This window comes from Medicago sativa, chromosome 6, assembly GCF_051527215.1.
Source record: "Medicago sativa cultivar Bolivia chromosome 6, Bolivia_mono, whole genome shotgun sequence".
NCBI classification, from domain to species: domain Eukaryota; kingdom Viridiplantae; phylum Streptophyta; class Magnoliopsida; order Fabales; family Fabaceae; genus Medicago; species Medicago sativa.
Window position 1 is genome coordinate 27,890,466 of NC_140754.1, and position 22,835 is coordinate 27,913,300.

Below are 22,835 nucleotides of genomic sequence, written 5' to 3' on the forward strand. Positions count from 1 at the left end.
TATCCATCTTGTCTCTGCTCTTGAGTTCAGAAGCTCACAGGAAAGTGTTGATGAAAGTACTAGAACAGGCCTATGTTGACCATGAAGTCTCTGTGGATCAGTTCGATGGAATAGTGGGTAACATCACTGCTTGCAATAACTTGGGATTTGGTGACGATGAGCTCCCCGAAGCAGGGAAACACCACAACTTGGCTCTGCATATCTCAGTGCACTGTGTTTTATCTTGGTTTTTCGGGTGTCAAACATTGATTACGTTTGAACCTTTTAAACCGGTGATATCTTATTTTTTTCTTGGGAAGGGAAAAAGTAAGCAAAACCCTTGAGAATCGAGGTCCGGGAGTTGTTTTCGCTACGGGAAGGTGTTAGGCACCCATAACGACTATAGTAACCTATAGGAACCGTCTTTAACTTCTACGTGCGCGCTTTATTTTTAAATGCTATTTTGAAATGTTATTTACACCTAAAAATTTTCTAAGTGAAGAATTGGAGGGAGAAGAATGTTTTTGGAGTTTTATTTTAGTTGAATTGAAGGAATTTTGTTCCTTGCCTATGTACCCGTTTAAGGGATCAAATCCACCGTAGTTCTCTCTCAAAAATGTTTTTGTTTTTGTTGGTTGATTTTAAGTTTGAAAATTGGAGTTTGAAGAATAGAAAGAGGCCTCAAGGGCATGAGATTAGAAAATAGTGCGGTTGAATTAGTGAATTGCAAAAGAAGTCAAAGTTTGATTATTTTCATTGAAATTTGATTAAGAAAATGGGAAAGAAAATACAATGGGATATTGGATCCCAAGGTTTATTTGGAAAAGGTTTGAGTGAAGTTGTTCACATTTGTTTGGAAAATTGGGTTTTTTCTAAGTATAAATCCTAGGCATTCATCTAAGCATACAATCCTAAACATACATCTAAACATGCATATTCTTGCTATATTATAGTGATGTGTGTGCATGTGTCGGTGCTTGTGTCGGTGTACATCATTAGAGTCCATTGTCCTTTACATCATACCCTAGATACATTCTATGGCCTCTTTGCCAAGAAAATTAAAGCATGGAAGTAAAATATTACAAGAACTCCTAAATCTTTACATTCTAATTTTTTGATACAAATTAAATTGCAAGAAGGAAATAGAGATGAAAGAATGAAGTATGCTTATGAGACATGAAATAAAAAGGGTTAGTAGAACCAATGAGATAGAAACAAAATGACAAATGCATAGTAAGACAAATATAACTTGCAAGTAAAGTAAACTTAACAATTCTAGTAAAAAAAGGTGACAAAGGGACTTGAAATTCAATATACTTCTAAGGCAAGTTTGGGACCTAAATTCTCACAACATTGGAAGTTTTAGGTGACTTATTTCAAGGAAAGAAATATGAGAATCAAGGAAAATCGACATGCCAAAGATTATAAGATTTTCAAGTCTTTTATGCACTTTATTTCACTAGAGCGTTTCACATTATTTACAACACAAAGTCCACAAAAATTTAACTCAAAACAGCAAGCACATGTCACATTTAATAGGCAAATTCACTCCAAGAAATCACATGTTAAAAGCCACAATTATGCAACAAAATTTCAAGTTCAAAACCACATCAAAACTTCACAAAAATGTTAACAAAAAGTAGCAAAAATGGCAAAAACAAGCACACATTATTTTGAAGTAGGTTTGAACATGTAATTACATCCCAAAAAGTAGGCCTCAAATGTCAAGATTTAACACAACAACATTCACGAAAATTTTAGGAAACTTTTAACAAGATTTAAACAAAGTTGAAAGACAAGTATTGAATTTTGGGAACAAAATATTTTTACATATTCTCCTAATCAAGAAAAACATGTAAAAACATCAAGATTCTCATCAAAAAAAGCCAAGAAAATATAGAACAGAGTTTTGGAGATTTTTAACATAAGATCATATATACAGGGGGGTGTGGGAAGCATGCATGGTTGTTTAAACATGCAAGAAACAGAAACACAGCAATAGAGAGTTGGGCCTAGAAGCAAACGCATATGGGCTTGGAGCAAGCTTGTTGGGTATGGAGCAGACCCATGGGTCATGCTATGGGTTCATGGCTTTGTGTAAAAACGGTTTAGCCACTTAGAAACAAAGCAGAAAACTATTGCTGCAGTTTGAAAAAACGTGAATGACCCTCTCTATTATGCAGTTCCTAAAAAACCAACACCACCGCCAAACATTATCTTCTCAGGCGAGCAAACCAGTTCCGGCACGGTGGCCGGCGGTGGCACCACCGTGCCGGAGTTTCCAAACAACTCCATTTTCAAAGAAATTTTACATCAAATTGAAGCTCTTTTCACTCTCTATATGAATCTGAAAACGGATTTTAAAAACGAGCTTCCAAACAAAACAGATCTAAAGAACAAAGTCGAAAATACACTACCTCTGTTTCGCCTCTATTCTTGCTGTGCTCAACTCGGTTCAGAATTGAATTCCTAAGCACTTGGAGCTCGAATCCGCCACTGCCATGTCGTTGTTGAAACTCCAAGCTTCGGATTCCTTTGATTTCGGTTCTGCTCGCAATCAAATTGTGTTGTTCGTCGCTGTACCGAATCGACGTTATGCGCGGCGAAGATCCTGAGGTGTGGCTCCGTTTTCTTCTTCCCTCTTGTTCGATTTGTCCTGCTTGTTGTGATTGTATGCTTCTTTAAAAAAGATGAACAGATTGGTGTGGTTTGCGTAGCTTTTGAAGGAATCATAACAGAATATGCACGTGGTTCAGCTTTGATTTCGTGATTGCCGCCATTGTTGTTTGAGATGGATACTCGAAGTTGTTGTGTGTTTATGGACGAATCTGCAAAATGTTGTGCGATTGTTGTGAAGGAAAAGGAACGAAAATGGATAGGGAAACGGATCGGTTTGGATGAATTCCGGAGATTTTGTGAAGAATGTGGTGGTTAGAGGTGGTGGTTTAGGTTAGTTGTGGTGGTTGTGGTGGTGGAAAAGAGTTTGTTATGGTGGCGGAATGAGTTAGTTAGGGTGGTGAAAGGTGGTTATGGATGATGAGAAAGTTTGTTAGAGGTGGAAGTGGTGGAGAGAGGTGGTTATAGTTTGTTAGAAGGGAGGGAAAAAATGAGAGAAAATAAATATGAATTTTTGTGGAATTTTGTAAAAAAGTGATTGAATGATGAATTTGACCTTGACTTTGACTTATATAGGTGATGTGGTAAGCCTTAGACCAATTGGAATGGGACATGTGGCACTTGGATCTAACAAACTTTTGTGCACTAATGACATTTGGACACGCGGCACTCGGACTCTAACAAACTAAAAAAGGGATTAAAACGCAAATAATAAAAGTGCGGGGACTAAAATGAAAATTAAAACTAAAATTGAATTGAAAAAGTAAACTGAAAATTAACGTAAAATGAGACGATTAAAAACAACAAAGCAGATTAAAACGAATCAGAAATATTATGTGAAATGACCAAAACGCCCCTAGGGACTAAAACGACTAAAAATGACTCAGATGCAATTTTAAAATGGATTTTTTTTACAGGAAATTAAAGCAAGAACTCATACAAGCGAATTAAAAGACTCAGAGACAATTTTTTAGAATTTAAACAGGGCTTTAACACATGAAAAGACTAAAATGCCCCTAGGGGCAAAACTGACTCAAAATGACTTCAAATGCAATTTTTTTGAGATGGATTTTGACATAGAATGAAACAGAGAGTTATTCAAACTACTTGAAAAGACTCAAACAAAATTTTGAAAGACTGAGAGAAATTTGACATAGGAAATGACTAAAATACCCTTGCATGTAAATTTTGCAAACAATATTGGAATAAAATGCAGAGAAAGATGCAATTGATCAGAGACAGTTCAAATGATTTAAAATGCAAGAAAGGGAGAATTGAATGGTATTTTTAGGTCCAAAATTAGGGTATAACACACTGCAAGTCTGACATGATATCCAATGTACTGGTGGACACTGGATCATCCTTGAATGTAATGCCTGAGTCTACACTGAGACAGTTGAGTCATCATGGAATCTCCTTAAGGGGAAGCAGCTATTTGGTTAAGGCTTTTGACGGATCTCGCAAAGATGTTCTTGGGGAGGTAGATCTACCAATTACCATTGGCCCCGAGACATTCTAGATCACTTTCCAAGTCATGGACATCAATGCTTCTTACAGTTGTCTCCTCGGAAGGCCGTGGATTCACGATGCTAGGGCAGTAACTTCTACTCTACATCAGAAACTCAAGTTTGTGAGGAATGGTAAGCTTGTCACTGTACATGGTGAAGAAGCGTATCTGGTTAGCCAAGTGTCATCTTTCTCTAGTGTTGAAGCAGGGTCTGCTGAAGGGACATCATTTCAAGGATTGACTGTTGAAGGCGCGGAGCCTAGAAGAGCTGGTACTGCTATGGCCTCATTGAAAGATGCCCAGAAAGCTGTTCAATAAGGGCAAGCTGCTGGCTGGGGCAAAGTGATACAGATTCTGGAGAATAAGCGCAAAGAGGGCCTTGGATTCTCCCCAACCTCAGGCGTTTCAACTGGAACTTTCTACAGTGCTGGATTTATCAATGCTATTACTGAAGATGCTGCTGAGAGTAGCTATGTGCCTACATTTGTTATACCAGAAGGCACCATGAGAAATTGGGAAGCCATTGATGTTCCTTTAGTCATGCATGCTTCCATGTAATGTGTCTTGTTGCTCATGATTTTTTTTTTGTTTTCAAAATAACAATCCTTTCGCTCTACCCAAGGCGAAAGTGATGTCTTTGTAAGGGCGTGTTTGTTTCGGCATTGTCGTTATCAATAAAAGTTGTCATCTTTCTCACGACTCTTTGTTTTTTACTTTTTAGTGCCTTTTTTCTTGGAAATAATGGTAATGCTAGAAAAAACCAAAACATCTATATTTTCTTATTAATTTCAAAAGTCTGCATGAAAAACAATTTTCTAAAATCATCCCAATCATATTATGCAGATTGAACCATAATAAACCCGTTGAACACAGTGACCCTATGGTTCCTCCAAATTTTGAATTCCCTGTATATGAAGCTGAAGATGAGGATGATAATGAAGAGATACCATATGAGATCACTCGACTGCTTGAGCAAGAAAGAAGAGCCATTCAGCCTCACCGGGAAGAGATTGAGCTTATCAACCTGGGTACTGAAGAGAACAAGCAAGAGATCAAAATTGGTGCTGCACTCGAACCAGAGGTGAAAAAGAAGATTACTCAGCTTCTCCATGATTATCCAGATATCTTTGCATGGTCCTATGAAGATATGCCGGGTCTAGATCCCAAGATTGTGGAACATCGGATACCGACAAGACCTGAATGTCCTCCTGACAAGCAGAAATTGAGAAGATCTCGTCCAGACATGGCTCTTAAGATCAAGGCTGAAGTGCAGAAGCAAATTGATGCGGGTTTCCTCATGACAGCTGAATATCCTGAGTGGATTGCCAATATTGTACCAGTACCAAAGAAAGATGGGAAAGTTCGAATGTGTGTTGATTACAGAGATCTGAACAAAGCCAGTCCAAAAGATAACTTCCCATTACCTCATATTGATGTGCTCGTTGACAATACTGCTCAATCCAAAGTGTTTTCCTTTATGGATGGCTTCTCAGGTTACAACCAGATACGAATGTCACCTGAAGATAGAGAAAAGACGTCCTTCATTACTCCATGGGGAACATTCTGTTATAAGGTGATGCCGTTTGGCTTGATAAATGCTGGTGCTACCTACCAAAGGGGTATGACAACTCTGTTTCATGATATGATTCACAAAGAAATTGAAGTATATGTTGATGATATGATTGTGAAATCAAGTGATGAGGAGCAGCACGTTGTGTATCTGAAAAAGATGTTTGAAGTTGCGGTTTAATCCTAACAAATGTACATTCGGTGTAAGATCTGGAAAGTTGCTAGGCTTCATTGTCAGTCAAAGAGGCATTGAAGTTGATCCTGACAAAGTTCGAGCCATCAGAGAGATGCCGGCTCCTCAAACTGAGAAGCAAGTCAGAGGTTTCCTCGGACGCCTCAATTACATTTCAAGATTTATATCTCACATGACTACTACCTGTGGACCAATTTTCAAATTGCTCAGGAAGAATCAACCTGTTGTATGGAATGATGAATGTCAGGAAGCTTTTGATAGCATTAAGGAATACCTGTTGGAACCACCTATCCTTGTCCCGCCAGTGGAAGGAAGGCCTTTGATTATGTATCTGTCAGTGTTTTAGCTTGGGCTGCCAAACGCCTGCGTCATTATATGGTGAATCATATAACTTGGTTGATATCCCGAATGGATCCAATCAAGTACATCTTTGAGAAGCCTGCTGTTACTGGGAAGATTGCACGTTGGCAAATGTTGTTGTCTGAATATGATATTGTGTACAAAGCTCAGAAAGCAATCAAAGGAAGCATCCTTGCTGAGCATCTTGCCTGTCAACCTCTTGATGATCACCAGCCAATCAAGTTTGATTTCCCTGATGAAGAGATCATGTATCTAAAAGCAAAAGACTGCGAAGAACCACTGATCAATGAAGGGCCGGATCCCAATAGCAAGTGGGGATTGGTGTTTGATGGTGCTGTTAATGCTTATGGTAAAAGAATTGGGGCCATCATTGTAACACCGCAGGGGCACCACATTCCTTTCACCGCTCTAATAACTTTTGAATGCACAAACAACATAGCTGAGTATGAAGCATGCATCTTGGGCATTGAAGAAGCCCTTGGTCTGAGAATTAAGCACCTTGACATCTATGGAGATTCTGCGCTTGTTATCAATCAGATAAAAGGTGAATGGGAGACTCATCATGAGAAGCTGATCCCATACCGTGACTACGCCAGACGTTTGTTGACATACTTTACCAAGGTTGAGCTGCACCACATCCCTCGGGATGAGAACCAGATGGCTGACGCTCTTGCTACTTTGTTTTCTATGTTTCGTGTCAATCACTGGAATGATGTGCCCGTAATCAAACTGCAGCGTCTCGATAGACCCGCACATGTGTTTACTATTGAAAATGTGCCAGATCAGGCTGATGAAGATGTGAATGATAAAAAGCCTTGGTATTACAACATCAAACGGTTCCTGCAGAATCATGAATATCCACCTGGTGCTTCCAACAGAGATAAAAAGACCTTGAGACGATGGGCTAGCAAATTCCTTCTGGACGGAGAAATCCTATACAAAAGGAACTATGACATGGTCTTATTGAGGTGCGTTGACAAACAAGAAGCTGAGAATTTGATGCATGATGTACATGATGGTACTTTTGGGACCCATGCTTCAGGTCACACCATGTCAAGAAAGTTGTTAAGAGCCGGCTATTACTGGATAACCATGGAGCGTGACTGCCACAAACATGCTAAGAGATGCCACAAGTGTCAAATTTATGCTGACAAGATTCATGTACCTCCACATGCCCTCAATGTTATCTCTTCCCCATGGCCTTTCTCTATGTGGGGCATTGACATGATCGGAAGAATCGAACCAAAAGCTTCCAACGGACATCGTTTCATTCTAGTGGCAATTGACTATTTCACCAAGTGGGTTGAAGCTGCTTCCTATGCAAATGTGACCAAGCATGTGGTTGTCAAGTTTATCAAGAATAACATCATCTGTCGATATGGTATTCCCAACAAGATTATCACTGACAATGGTTCCAAATTGAACAATAGCATGATGCAAGCTTTATGTGAAGAATTCAAAATTGAACATCACAACTCTTCTCCTTATAGACCTCAGATGAATGGTGCAGTTGAGGCCGCTAACAAGAACATCAAGAAGATTGTTCAGAAGATGGTCACTACTTACAAAGACTGGCATGAGATGCTACCGTTTGCCTTGCATGGTTACCGTACTACAGTGCGCAGTTCAACCGGGGCAACTCCTTTCTCTTTGGTATATGGCATGGAAGCAGTTCTCCCTCTAGAAGTGGAGATCCCATCTCTTCGAGTGATCATGGAAGCAAAATTAACTGAGGCTGAATGGTGTCAAAGTCGGTATGATCAGTTCAATTTGATTGAAGAGAAACGCATGGATGCTATGGCTCATGGACAGTTGTATCAAGTGCGGATGAAAAATGCTTTTGACAAGAAAGTCCATCCTCGAGAATTCAAGGAAGGAGAACTTTTATTGAAAAGAAGGATAAGTCAGCAACCCGACCCAATGGGCAAGTGGACACCTAACTATGAAGGTCCTTATGTTGTCAAGAAGGCTTTCTCTGGTGGTGCTTTGATTCTTACACACATGGATGGTGTTGAACTTCCGAATCCTATCAATGCCGATATAGTCAAGAAATACTTTGTCTAAAAAGAAAAGAACAGCGTGGTAGGTCGAAAACCCGAAAGGGCGGCCTAGGCAAAAATGCGTTTCCCGGTGGATCGAAAACCCGAAAGGGCGATCCAGGCAAAAATTAGGGACAAAAAAATTTATATGAAAAAGCTCGCTGAGGTTGTACGCAACTTAGGCAAAAATGAGCGCCTCGATGAGCTGAAAACCCGAAAGGGCGGTTCATGCAAAAATGAGGTTGACAATAACAGACAAGTAACTATATCTGGCAAATCACCATCACCCTTTGGGGCATCTGCAACTGGCAATGATCACCTTCATCGGAAGCTTCTGTACTTGTGAATCCAAAATTTCTATGAAATGTAGCGGTCATCGTGTTCAATGTACCACCAACCAATAAAATTACCATTTTCCAAGCTTTGTAAATTCGTGGAGTTATGCCTTTGGCTAAACTTTCACTCTTCTACATCAATTTGAGCCTGTGCTTTTGTTTGAAACTCTACTTTTCTTTCTACTTTCAATGCTATATACAAAATATTTTCTTTCTATTTGATCATGTCAATGTCTGAAGCAAACATTTTTGAAAATTAAAAAATCTTTTTGTCTATTTTGAAAGCAAACCTGAGCAATAGGGTACATTTCAATGAAACATGCATGAATAAATGAGTGTCAATGTCTATTTCAATACATGTTATGAGTAGGTTATTCCCCAGGATGATCTGTGGTCAATGGCAAGAATGAAAAAAAACAGAATGAAAATGAAAATTGAAAAAATACAAATGAAAAGCTCGCTAAGTTGAAAACCCGAAAGGGCGGCTTAGGCAAAAATGAGCACCCCGCTGATTGACAACCTATGAAGGCAATTCAGGCAAAAATGGGGTAATGAAAAGAATTTTATTCCCCGGTGAATCGAAAACCCGAAAGGGCGGTTCAGGCAAAAATGGGATTGAAAAATGAAAGAATGAAGATAATATAAAAAAGCATTGACCACAGATGCGAACATCCAATGTTTACCCAGCACTGACACGCCTGGCAACAGCGACTCGTTATCAAGAATCTCCCAAGGTTCCCTCTTCTGCAAGTTTTGAATGTGTGATGTGTGATGTCTTGCCCTCAGCCATGGTTTTGATACGTCTTTCAACGACGGTCTCTCCAAAGAGGATTTCCATGTACATGTTTCAGCACGAGCCACTATGTGCCCAATCTTCCAATGTTCTGTCTGTCTTTGCGAAATTTTCCTGCCAAATTACAAACCCCAATCATGCATTTCCAAGCACTCATACATGCACAATCATGCATTTTATGTGCTCATGCATTTAATAACCTTGTTATGCCATACATACATGTTGCATTTCCAATCTCAATTCTCAAATCTCAATTTCAATTCAGTTCAATTTCAAATCAATCCAATTTCAACTCTCAAACCTCAATTTCAATTCATTTCAAATCTCAAATTCGATGCAATCTCAATTCAACTCTCAATCTCAATTTTAATTTCAACTCAATCTCCAATTTCAATCCAATCTCAATTTCAATTCAATTCAATTTCAACTGTCAAATTCAATTCAATCTCAACTTTCAATCCAATTTCAATGCCAGTTTAACTCAATTCAATTTCAATCTCCAATTCAATTCAATTTCAACTCTCAAATTCAATGTCTATGTCTATGTCTCTGATCAATTTTCAATCCCTTCTTTCAATCTCAAACTTTCAATTCAATGTCTTTGTCAATGTTAAACCACTCTCAATTTGCTCCTGGGCCAACAAAATGGTCATGTCTACCTTTCAAGTCAATGTCAACTTACCCTCAATTTGTATCTTGTGGAGTCAAACCTCCAATCGGTCAAGTGGCCAGTTCGATCCAAAGAACAGTTTGCACCTACCCACATGATGTGGTGATGATTCAGCGGCAAGTTCGATCCAAAGAACAGTTTGTATCTACCCTTTTGTCTATATCTCCTGCCAAACAGCCAGTTCGATCCAAAGAACAGTTTGTACCTGTCTATCTGTTTGTATCTTCAATCAAGTGTCAAGTTCGATCCAAAGAACAGCTTGTATTTGCCTATATGTCTATGTTTCCGGTCAAGTGTCAAGTTCGATCCCAAGAACAGCTTGTACCTATCTCTTGTTTTGTATTCCTTGGTCAAGTGGCTAGTTCAATCCAAAGAACAACTTGTACCCTATTTTCTATCCCCTGGTTTGTCTACCCTGTCAGTGTCCACCTGAATCCCCAGTGACATGACATGCTCCATAGACTCCAGTTGTTTGTCTTGCATTCATAATCAAATATTGCATGACATTCATGATTTTGAAAATCCGAGAGCGTATTTTTATGTCCAAAAACAGTGCAAATGTTAATATTTAAGTATCTTCGTCCTGTCAACTCAAAGACTTCGTCTCTTGACTCTCCGGACAAAGAAACTTAAATAGGGGCAGCTGTTATACCCTAATTTTGGACCTAAAAATACTAGCTCCACTCTTCTTTTCTTGCATTTCAAGTCATTTGAACTGTCTCTGATCAATTACATCTTTCTCTGCATTTTATTTCAATATTACTTGCAAAATTCATGAAAAAGGGTATTTTAGTCATTTCCTGTATCCAAACTCATTTTAGTCCTTGAAAATTGTTTGAGTCCTTTCAAATAGTTTGAATAAGTTTTTATTTCAATTCCATGTCAAAAGTCATTTTAAAATTGCATCTGAGTCATTTTGAGTCGTTTTAGTCCCTGGGGGCATTTTGGTCATTTCACATAAAATTTCTGATTCATTTTAATCTGCTTTGTTGCTTTTAATCGTCTCGCTTTACATTAATTTTCAATTTACTTTTTCAATTCAATTTTAGTTTTAATTTTCATTTTGGTCCTTGTACTTTTGTTATTTGCATTTTAATCCCTTTTTAAGTTTGTTAAAGTCAAAGTCAAGGTTTGTTACAAGTCAAGTGCCACATGACATCACATCATTGGTCCAAGCATTCCCACATCACCTATAAATAGATGAGTCATGGTCAAGGTCAATTAACTAATCATTTTTTTTCCACCATTTTTTTTCCAATCATTTTTCCACAAAATAAAAAAATCACAAAAATCAATTTCTCTCTTTTCCCTCTTTCTCCTCCACCGTAACTAACCTTCTCTCTCACCCCTAACCAACTTTCTCCACCACCCAAACCACCATAACAACTTTCCTCCACCACCAAAACCACCTTAACTACCTTTTTCCACCATCAAAATTCATCAATTCCACACCATATTCAACCACACACCATAACCGATTTCAATCCACCACATTCAAAAGCAAATTTTCAATCGTACACGCGCAATCACAATCTCCGGAATTCACAACAAGCTCCACAACCGATTCATCTCCTCCAATTCTTTTTTTTTTTTGCGTCGACGAAATCAAATCTATCACGGATTCAACCTCCAAATTCAATCGCAAATCTGGTTCAATTGCACAACAACAGATTCGTCCTTCCACAGTTTTCACCAAATCGCAAATCGTCGACACCAATTCCGAATCACGTAGCAACGCATCGAACAGAAGCACAATCGAGCACAACGGCGTCGAGTTCGGATCAAGGTTGAAGTGCGAAAGGGAATCAGCACCGTTCTGAGCAAACCAGAAGCAGAGGAGAAGAAAGAGAGGTAAAACGCTTTACGTCGCTGTTTCTTTGCATTTTTGTTCGAAATTTGGAATTTAGATCTAGAACAAACCGCTTTGCTTTTGAGAAATCCGAGGTCATTTTTGAACTCTACGTGAAAAAGGATATTCAAAACTATAGAATTTTTTTGGAAACGGCGGAGTTTTAAGTTCCGACGCGGTGGTGCCACCACCGGCCACCGCGCCGGAAGTTGCAATCTCGCCGAAGAAGATGAAGTGTGGCGGCGCTGTAACTTGAGAGAGAAGAGGGACCATTTCACGTTTTTCTTTAGTTTGTAACAAATGGTTTTTTTTTAGCAACCCAATCTTTATATACTCAACCCAATTACCCATGGTTTTGACCCGTTTTTACTACCCATGAACCCATCCCATAACTGAATTTGCTCTTAAGCCCAACTGTGTTTGTGTGCTGTTTGTTTCTGGTTATTTTTGTTACTGTTTGAACCCCCCAGTGTTGCTATTTCCACCCCAGCCATGCCTAAAACGTTTTAGGAAATTCCATAAAAATTCATAGTTTTTTCTTATTAATTTTGTGGTGTTTTTATGATAATCTTGTACTGAAAAACTTGATAAAAAATAATGTGTTAGTTTCTTGCGTTAATTTTGAAGTTTTATGTTAAAAAATTGTGAAAATGGTTTGATTTCAATTCCCATGCTTGATATGTGTTTGTGATCCATGATGTGTGACCTTGTGATATTTTTTTACTGTTTAAATGTGTATGCTACTGCATGTGAATATTTTCGTGCTTTATTACTTGTTTTACAAGTTTTGTGTGTGAATAAATAATGTGAAATAAGCCTAACTTTTGTCCTAAATGCTTGACATGTTACACTCCTTTAATCCTCCTTGTGAAAACTGATTTGACACTCTTTGGGAACTTGTTAAAATATGAGGATTATAGGTCTTGTTCAAGCCTTGCATTGTTGATGAATCTTTAGGCCTATTTTGCACTATTTTGCCATGTTTTGTAGTATTTTTCTTACTTTTGCTATAGAGATGTTTCCTTGCTTTTATTTCTTGATGTTATCATGTGCTACTAACCCTTTTTGTTTCATGCTTTATACACCATGAGCATTTCATCCTCCATCCCACATTCTCATCCTTTTATTTCTTGCACTTTAAAATTCATGCAAGGCTTAGAATGTAAAGACTTAGGAATTTTGTAATATTTTTCTTATGCTTTTACTTTCTTGCAAGACCATAGAATGTATCTAGGCCAATGATGTAAAGGACAATGGACTCTAATAATGTACACCGACACATGCACACACCTCACTTTAGATGTATGGCTAGGATATGCATGTTTAGATGTATGTTTAGGATTGAATGTTAGATGAATGCCTAGGATTTACACTTAGAGAAAAATCATTTTTCAAACAAACATGAACAATATCACTCAAATCATTTTCTAAATAAACCTTGGGATCAAAATCCCATTGTATTTTCCTTTCTATTTTCTTAATCAAAATTTCAATGAATTTTAATCCAACTTGAACCTTTTTTTCAAAATAACTAATCAAACCTCACTTTTTCTTAAAGTCTCATGCCTTTAAGGCCTCTCAATCTCCATTCTTCAAATTCCAATTTTCAAACTTAAAATCAATCAACAAAAACAAAAACATTTTTTGGAAGAGAACTACGGTGGATTTGATCCCTTAACCGGGTACGTAGGCAAGGACAAAATTCCTTCAATTCAAATAAAATAAAAATCCAAACACATTCTTCTCCCTCCAATTCTTCACTTAGAAAACTCTTAGGTTTAAATAAACACTTTCAAAATAGCATTTAAAAATAAAGCGCGCGCGTAGAAAATAAAGACGGTTCGTATAGGATGAAGGTGAGAAAAACACAAGAAGGGGGGTTGAATTGTGTTTTGAAAAATTCTTTGTTTCTCTAAACAACTGAATACACTGATCAGAAGCTAAGTGAGATAGCTTCTGAAGTGATGATCAGAATCTAAATGCAGCGGAATAAAACAGAGAGAGAGAAGAAGAACGACACAAAGCAATTATACTGGTTCCTTCCACAATCCGGAAGTAGTCCAGTCCCCCTTGCACTTCCAAGGAGATTTCACTATGAGTAATATCTGATTACAAATGCTCAAGCACACAAGCAAGAGACTTCCAATGCTCAAGCACACAAGCAAGAGACTTCCTTTGCTCAAGAACACAATCAAGAGACTTCCTGCTCAAGCACAACTGCAAGAGACTTCCTAACTAAACAAAATTACACAGAAAATTGTTTAAGGTTGAACACTTGATATACAATCAGAGGTGCTCACAATACAAATCAGATACAGACTCAATGGACTTAAGAATTTCTAAGATATGACTTTGAGACACAGAAATTCTAAGTGAATGCAGAACAATTTCAGCAGAGGTTTGGTACTTGTGAAAATCTTGTGAGTCTTTCGTTCAGCGTTCTTGCATTACCAATTCTCTAGGTCTTCACTCCTTTATATAGAGGTGTGAAAGAGACGTTGTGAAATTGCCAGCACACCAAAGAGTCGTTGTTGAAGCTTGATCTTTCACCAATGATCTTTTGCCTGATTTGGTTGTTGTCCTATGAAGAACAAATTTGAAATCCATTCCTTATCCAAAGGAACATCTATGCAGGCGAAACCGTATTCTGGAGCTGTTTTCTTGTCTTGAAGCGCAGACACAAAACAGAGTAGTGGAGAACGTGGTTGTACAATTCGTACAAAGTACAATGTCAACGCTTTCGTCCAAATTGCAAACATACACCTTCAAACACCTTTGAAATGACCGTTGCAAATTCCACTAATCCTTTGTTTGTGTTTTCGAATCCAATAGACAGCTTTTGCATTGATAATTCTTCAATTCTTGATTCTTTGCAAATCCAGTTGATTTTCAGCTTCTGGTGAAATGGCTTCTGATGAGGCAGCTTCTGATGAGATGACTTCTGCAGCTTCTGATGATGCGGCTTCTGATAATGTGGCTTCTGGGCCTCTTGTCTTCAGAAACACTATTCTTCAGGAGCAGCTTACTTCAGGAGCGCTATTTCTTCAGGAGCAGCTTGACTTCAGGAGCGCTTTTTCTCTTCAGTAGCAAGTTGCCTTCAGGAGCGTCCAAGCTTCAAATTTTTTGTTGTTTCCATAGCTCTTTATTTGCTCATTCAGAACCAATGATGATGTAACTTTATAATTATGGTCCTGTACACTTGAACAAATATTAGCTAGTCCAATTTACAATTTTTAATACCTTGTTATCATCAAAACTCTTTAAGGTTCATTGTTAAACACATTTTGTTCCAACAATCTCCCCCTTTTTGATGATGACAAACAAAAGTATTTAAAAATTGATCAATTGTTGTTAATCTAATTAACAAGTTGACTTTGGGGTTCTGAGGTTTGTAAGCTCAGAATCTGAGGTTTGTAAGCTCAAACTCCCCCTGAGTCTGATAGTCTTTAAGGTGAGGTTTGTAAGCTCCCCCTAAGTTCTATCCAGGTTAATTAAATTCATTTTTCGCGCAATAATATTATCAGAGCTTAAAAAATGAATCATTGAAAGAATTAACTTATAGATAAGAAGAATGGTTCAATTAATTATACTTGAATTTTGATACTCCTTCTTTCGTTCATAGCCTATACCAATAAGGTAAAAAAAATGATAGAAGTTTTTCAAAAAATTCAAATGTCATTAATGGGGCTCAGAGCCTTTAAATACTTGTCACATATACTCCCCCTTTTGTCATTATCAAAAAAAATTGAAATAAATCTAAGCACAAAAGACAAAAAAGATATGAGAAAAACTCAAACGTGAGAGAGTATACTAAGCAATGAACTAAATAAATCAGAGCAAAAATCATATATATTCAATTGTCAGAAGCAGCTAAATAGTCAGAATCAGTAAGCATTCAGAAGCAAAAGAAATAAGACAAGATGATTTCAGAAGCAAGGACTAAGAAATTTTAAAACAAACAACAAACAAAGAAAAACACAAGGGTGTGCAACTAAGGGTTGGTTTGTTGTTGTTTCTTCATCTCTTCCATTTCTTCAATCTTCTTCTTCAACAATTCTTCAAGTTGTTGTTGCCTTTGAAGAAGAGCTTGTTCCCTTTCTCTAGCTTCTTGCTGCTGCTGTGCCATCTGTTTCTTCAGAAGCTTACACAACCTTGCTTCTCTGGTCAAGTAATCTGTTTCAAAGAAGAAAGGCTGGTTTGCCAGGAGCAGTGTAGAGCTTCTTACTCTCAGACTCTGATTCACATGCTCCATTACCCTTCTGACTGAAGCTTGCTTGACTCTGATGCATTTGGCCTTGATTTCTTCAATAAGCCCAGCTGCCCGGTTCTGAAGAGATGCCCAGGAGTCTTCATATGCACCTGTGAGATCAATTGTCCTTCTTTGATCCACCAGATTGTGCATCTGACTCAAGATTGTCAGAAGCTCAGAATTAATATATCCAGATTCCAGGATGTTTGTGGGGGGATGATCAAGGGTTTCAAGATCAGAATCACTGATTTCTAAATCTTGAATAGGGTTAGGAACTGGAATGGTAAGGAGTGTTTGTGTGTTTGAAGATGAGGGCTGGTCAGAATCAATGTGTGTGGTGGAGGTTGAGGCTTGAACATTGACTAGAGAGATGTCAACATCCATGGGAGTTGGTTCAGGAGAGTGTTCAGGTAAAGGTTGAAGTTCGATTTCAGTTGATGGTTGATGTGGTGAAGTTGTTGTTTGATTGTTGAGTTGGGGGTCAATGATAGCTATTGGTGATTGAGGGGGTGTTGTGGGTTTATGTGGTTCAGGTGTTTGTTGATGGGGGTTTTCTGAAACAACATTTTCAAAAGCAGCTGCTTCTGGAGTTGTTTCAGAGGCTTTTTCTGAGGTGGACTCAACATTTTCAGGAGGAATCATGTTGAGAGGTTGAATGCAAAGGGGTTGAGGGTTAAGGCGAAAGATAGAATCAATGACTCTTTCTCTCTGCTCAGCCAGTTCAGCTAACTTCTCATTAATTATGTGGCCAACTGGTTCATAAGAAGTTGACGAAGAGGGCTTATCGTTGGTTTTGGTTGATGTTGATTGGCTTTTTACTGGTTTTTGAAAAAGTTGAGCTAGGGGTACATCATCATCAGAATCATCAGAATCTGATAATGATGCAGATGCGGAATCTGATGATATATTAATTACCTTTTCTGGTTCAGGATCAGAATCCTCTTTAGCAGATTCACTGGACATCTGCAACAGTTGCTTGGCTTCTGAAACTACAGACTCTCGTAGCTCAGCAGCAATTTCCAGAACTTTTTCAGCGGCTGCTTTCTTCTCTTGTAACTCTTTTAACTTCAAATCAGAAGCAGCTTGAGCTCTTAAGGTGATGTGAGGAAAATCCTTGGTTCTCCTCAAGGCTGGCTTTCTCTTTCTCTTTGGTATAGCAGGTTGATCAAGAGAAATGTCAACACCCATGATCATCCTGGAGTTCATGTCTTCAATGGCTTCTTCAATAGAAGGTACTGATGAACTACCAATTTTGAGCTTGTCAGCAGCAACTTTGGCCTTTTTAGCAGGTTGTTCAACCTCTAGATATTGCTCAGCAGTCATCTTCCTTTTTGATTTTCTGCCTCTGGCTCGTGGCAGAGCACCACCATACATTTCCTCTGGAATATCTTCCAATCTGATTCTCTCATTGGTTGCCTCAAAATGTTCCTTGATATAGTACAATTGCACTTCAATGGGATCCTTCTTGCAGATGGGTGGAAAATCCTTCATAAGATCAGACATAACAAGTGATTCACTTAAATCAGTTTGAAGTTTGGTGACTTCACTGATTAGCTTCATATTCAATAGAGTATGAGCATTAATGAATTTTCCAGTTTTTGTGTCAAGTAGCTGATCTGTAAAGCCTTGAGATTGACTTAGACTGTTCAAGATACCTCCTTGATAGAATATCTCTGAGAGGAGTCTTCCATAAGGAACCCAGGGTTTATCCAGTAGCTGACTCTGCTTCAAACACTCTACCAAGTACTTGAACACGTATTTGGGCACATTCACCTTTTCCTTCTTGATGAAGTGCTGGAGAAGGACCTTCTGAGCTAGATTTGGCTTCACACAGTCACCACTTGGAAACAGGGTCTCATTCTGAATCTTCAGAAGCATCTTGGTTTCCATGCTCAATTCAGCATATTTCTTCTCCTTCTCAGAATTGTAAATCACCAAGTTGCCTTGCTTTTTCCAAATGCGTTTTTCAGCAGCATCTGAAAGATCAATTCCAGAGTAGTATCCAGAGGCTGCAGCCTTGAGAACATACTCTATGTGCCATTGTGCAATTCTTATTGGAATACCACAGATGCTGGACCTGATTTCATCTTCAACAAATGGCGCAAGACCCATTTCTTCTCTTGTTTTCCCTTCTAATTCAGGATACATTAGCACCATTTGACTTTCCTCAGATAAGGATGCCGCTTTGTTGTAAAATTTTGCTCTTACCCAGAAGTGTCTAACCAGAGCTTCATATGTTGGTCCATTCAACATTTTAAAATAATCCATGAGTCCTTGCTCTTCATAGTAGCTTCTGATTGAACACCTATGAAAATTCAGAGAATCAAAGTCCACTGGGTTCTCTATCTGAACCTGCAAATCCCATTCTTCCAATTTCATGCTTCTTCCTCTGTAGTCATATTCAGGTACCATTCGTGAAGTAGATACTGAATCTTCTCGTTGCGAGCTTGATGATGCCATTTGATGATTGACGAAGATTTGAAGAAGATGAAGATTTTAGGGTTCTAAGTTTGAGAGAATGCGCTTACTTCGCAAAAGGTTTGAGAGCAAATGTGTTTGTTGTGAGTGAGTAGTGTGTGAATTGACAAAGTGTTAAAAGTAAAACGATTGCAATTCAAAAGAGACAAACAAACATAACATTAATGACAAAATTGGGGGCGCGTGAAAAGTACTTTCAAAGCTTTAAAATCATCATTGCCCTTTTTAGTTATACACCAACACATACAGGCCACGTAAGAAGTTCACAGAGTAACTACCAAGTTAGTGGGCCAGAAGTTACTTTAAAAAGTAACTCCCAACGTTTCCACTAATTCAACTATTCAGAAGCAACAAATCCAGCTTCTGGACTTCAGATGCTGATGTCATCATCAGAAGCGAGTTTTCCTCAGAACCTCAATAAAGAGCTTCTGATGGACTACCGCTTCTGAACTAACTTCAGAACCTAAAATCCTATTCAGGAGCAAGCAAACATTTAATCAGACACGAAGTGCATGTTCAAATTTTTCTTTATAAAATCAAATCTTTCAACAGTTAAAGGCTTAGTAAATATATCAGCCCATTGATTTTTAGTATCAATGAATTGTATATCTAAAATTCCTTTTTGAACATAATCTCTGATAAAATGGTGTTTGATTTCAATGTGCTTAGCTCTTGAATGCAAAATTGGATTTTTAGACAAACAAATAGCAGCAGTATTATCACAATAAATGGGAATACTGTTAGCAGTTATCTGATAATCTTCCAACTGATGTTTCATCCAAAGTAGTTGTGTACAACAACTTGCAGCTGAAATGTATTCTGCTTCTGCTGTAGACATAGCAATAGTTGTTTGTCTTTTGCTAGCCCAGGATATAAGATTATCACCCAGAAATTGACAATTGCCACTGGTTGATTTTCTTTCAATCCTATCACCAGCATAATCAGCATCACAGAATCCAATCAGCTTATAATCTAAGGATTTCCTATAAAGGAGTCCAAGATTAGTTGTTCCCTTCAAATACCTGAAGATTCTCTTGACAGCTGTCATATGAGATTCTTTAGGATCTGATTGGAATCTTGCACACAAGCATACACTGAATAAAATATCTGGCCTAGATGCAGTGAGGTATAACAAAGAACCAATCATACCTCTATACAGCTTCTGATCTACTTTAGCTCCTTCATCTTCTTTGCTTAAGGTGCACGTAGGGTGCATTGGAGTGTTCATCACTTTACAATCTTCAAGTTTGAACTTCTTCAGAAGCTCCTTTGTGTACTTTGATTGATGAACATAGACTCCATCTTTGCATTGATTGATTTGAATGCCCAGGAAGAACTTCAACTCTCCCATCATGCTCATTTCAAATTCATCCTGCATTAACTTAGAAAATTCCTTGCAAAGAGATGCATTAGTAGAACCAAATATTATATCATCAACATATATTTGCACAACAAGAATATCTTTCCCAAGGTTCCTTCTGAAGAGTGTAGTGTCAACCTGTCCTCTCTTAAAATCATTTTTGATTAAGAAATTACTTAGTCTATCATACCAAGCTCTGGGAGCTTGTTTCAAGCCATATAGTGATTTCTTCAGTTTAAAAACATGGTCAGGATACTTAATATCCTCAAATCCAGGAGGTTGCTTAACATACACTTCTTCTTCTATGACACCATTGAGAAATGCACTCTTGACATCCATCTGATATAATATTATGCCATGATTAACTGCATAGGAAAGAAGTAACCTGATTGCTTCCAATCTTGCAACTGGAGCAAACGTTTCAGTGTAATCAATGCCTTCTTGTTGACTATACCCTTGTGCAACAAGCCTGGCTTTGTTTCTTGTTACTTCACCTTGCTCATTCAGCTTGTTTCTGAATACCCATTTTGTTCCAATAATGTTCTTGTGCTGAGGTTTGGGTACCAGATCCCACACATCATTTCTTTGAAATTGATTCAACTCTTCTTGCATAGCTAGGATCCATCCATCATCTGAAAGTGCTTCATCAACTGTTGTAGGTTCAATCATTGAGATTAGTCCAATCATTGACTCTTCTTGTCTAAAATGTGATCTTGTTCTTCTTGGACTATCTTTGTTTCCAATGATTAGCTCCTCAGGATGTGAAGACTTGTGTTTGAATGTGTTTCTGGGAGGATCTTCTTGATGTGAGCCATCTTGTGCTTCATCAGAAGCAGTTTCATCTTGCGCTTCTGATGTGGGTTCAGCTTCTGGACTATCTTCAGACTCAGCTATCTGATCAGGTTCTGGAGTAGCTTCAGGAACCTGTATCTCTGCAAAACTTTCACCTTGCTTTGAAGTTTTATCTTCAAGCTCCTTGTCATCAAATTTAACGTGCATAGATTCTTCAACACAGAGTGTCTCTGAATTATACACTCTGTATGCCTTTGACCTTTCAGAGTAACCTAAAAAGATTCCTCTTTGGGCCTTGGCATCAAATTTCTTTAGGTAGAGCTTGTTGTTCAGAATGTAACATGTACATCCAAATTGATGAAAGTAAGAGATATTGGGTTTTCTTCCTTTAAAGAGTTCATATGCTGTTTTCTCCAAAATAGGTCTAATATAGATCCTGTTTTGAACATAGCATGCTGTATTCACTGCTTCTGCCCAAAAATGTTTTGGTAAATTGTTTTCATGAATCATGGTTCTGGCCATTTCTTGTAAAGTTCTATTCTTTCTCTCTACAACTCCATTTTGATGTGGTGTTCTAGGAGAAGAGAATTCATGGAAAATTCCATGTTTTTCACAAAAAGCTTCAAATGGCTCATTTTCAAATTCTCCACCATGATCACTTCTGACTTTCAAAATTTTTGATTCTTTTTCAGATTGAATTTGAGTGCAGAAGCTACTGAATACATCACACGCAACATCTTTACTCTTAATGAATTTCACCCAAGTCCATCTGCTGTAATCATCAACAATGACTAATCCATATCTACTTCCATATAAGGATGCAGTACTCATTGGTCCAAATAAATCAATATGGAGTAATTCTAAAGGTCTTGAGGTTGAAACAATGTCTTTGGTTTTAAAAGATGATTTCACAATTTTCCCTCTCTGACATGCACCACAAAGTGCATCTGAATGATAGTCAATGTCTGGTAGCCCTTTCACAAGTTGTAACTTACTAAGCTTAGAGATTAACCTCCAGTTAGCATGTCCCAACCTTCTGTGCCACATCCATTTCTTATCATTCACTGATAGTAGGCAAATCACCTTCTGATCAGCCAGTTCAGAAAAATTGATTTTATAGACATTGTCAACTCTCTTTCCCTTGAACACAATGGATTTGTCTTCCTTGTTGATTACTGTACAGTTGGGTTTTTCAAAAAGCACATCATAACCATTATCACAAAATTGACTAATGCTCAAAAGGTTATGTTCAAGACCATCTACCAACCATACATTATTAATTGAGGTAGAGGAATTACCAATAGTTCCTGTACCTATGATCTTGCCTGACTGGTTGCCTCCAAATTTCACATTTCCTCCCTCTTTCATTGTTAGGCTGAGGAACATGGACTTGTCTCCTGTCATGTGTCTTGAGCAACCGCTGTCTAGGTACCATGACCTTTGCTTTGGCACTGCTCTTAGACATACCTGCATCATTGACATTTTTAGATTTAGGTACCCATTGTTCTATGGGTCCTGGAAGGTTAGTACTTAAGGCTTTACTCTTCACTTCTTGTACCTTGTGCTGTGAGTTGGGTTGCTTCTGATTAACCATTACCTTAGGTTTTGGTACTTCAGAAGCAGTAACTGTCTTCTTCTGAAACTTAGACTTCAGAACCCCAGATTTTGGTTTCACCAGACTCTGAGGAATAGGTTCTGATCTTTTCAGGATCCTAACCTTTGAAGTCTTGGAATCAGATTTGATCATAACCTTTGACTTAGAGTTCTTTGGCTTTGAAGTAATCTTAGGCTTAGAACTAGAAGCTTCAGGTTCTGATTGAACAACAGTTTCCAACTCAGCACCTTCTGGTACAAAGAATGTTTTCAGACCTTCCTTGATGCATTCACAACAAGACTTTAGATTGGTTTTATCAAGTTTCACTTCTGGAAAACCAATTCCTCTGCCATTGTTCTTGTAAATGCTATAAATCATAGAAGCTACTCTGCTTCTGTCAATGCCAGATATAATGAAATCTTCAAGAGCAATTTCATGATTACTTAAAGGTT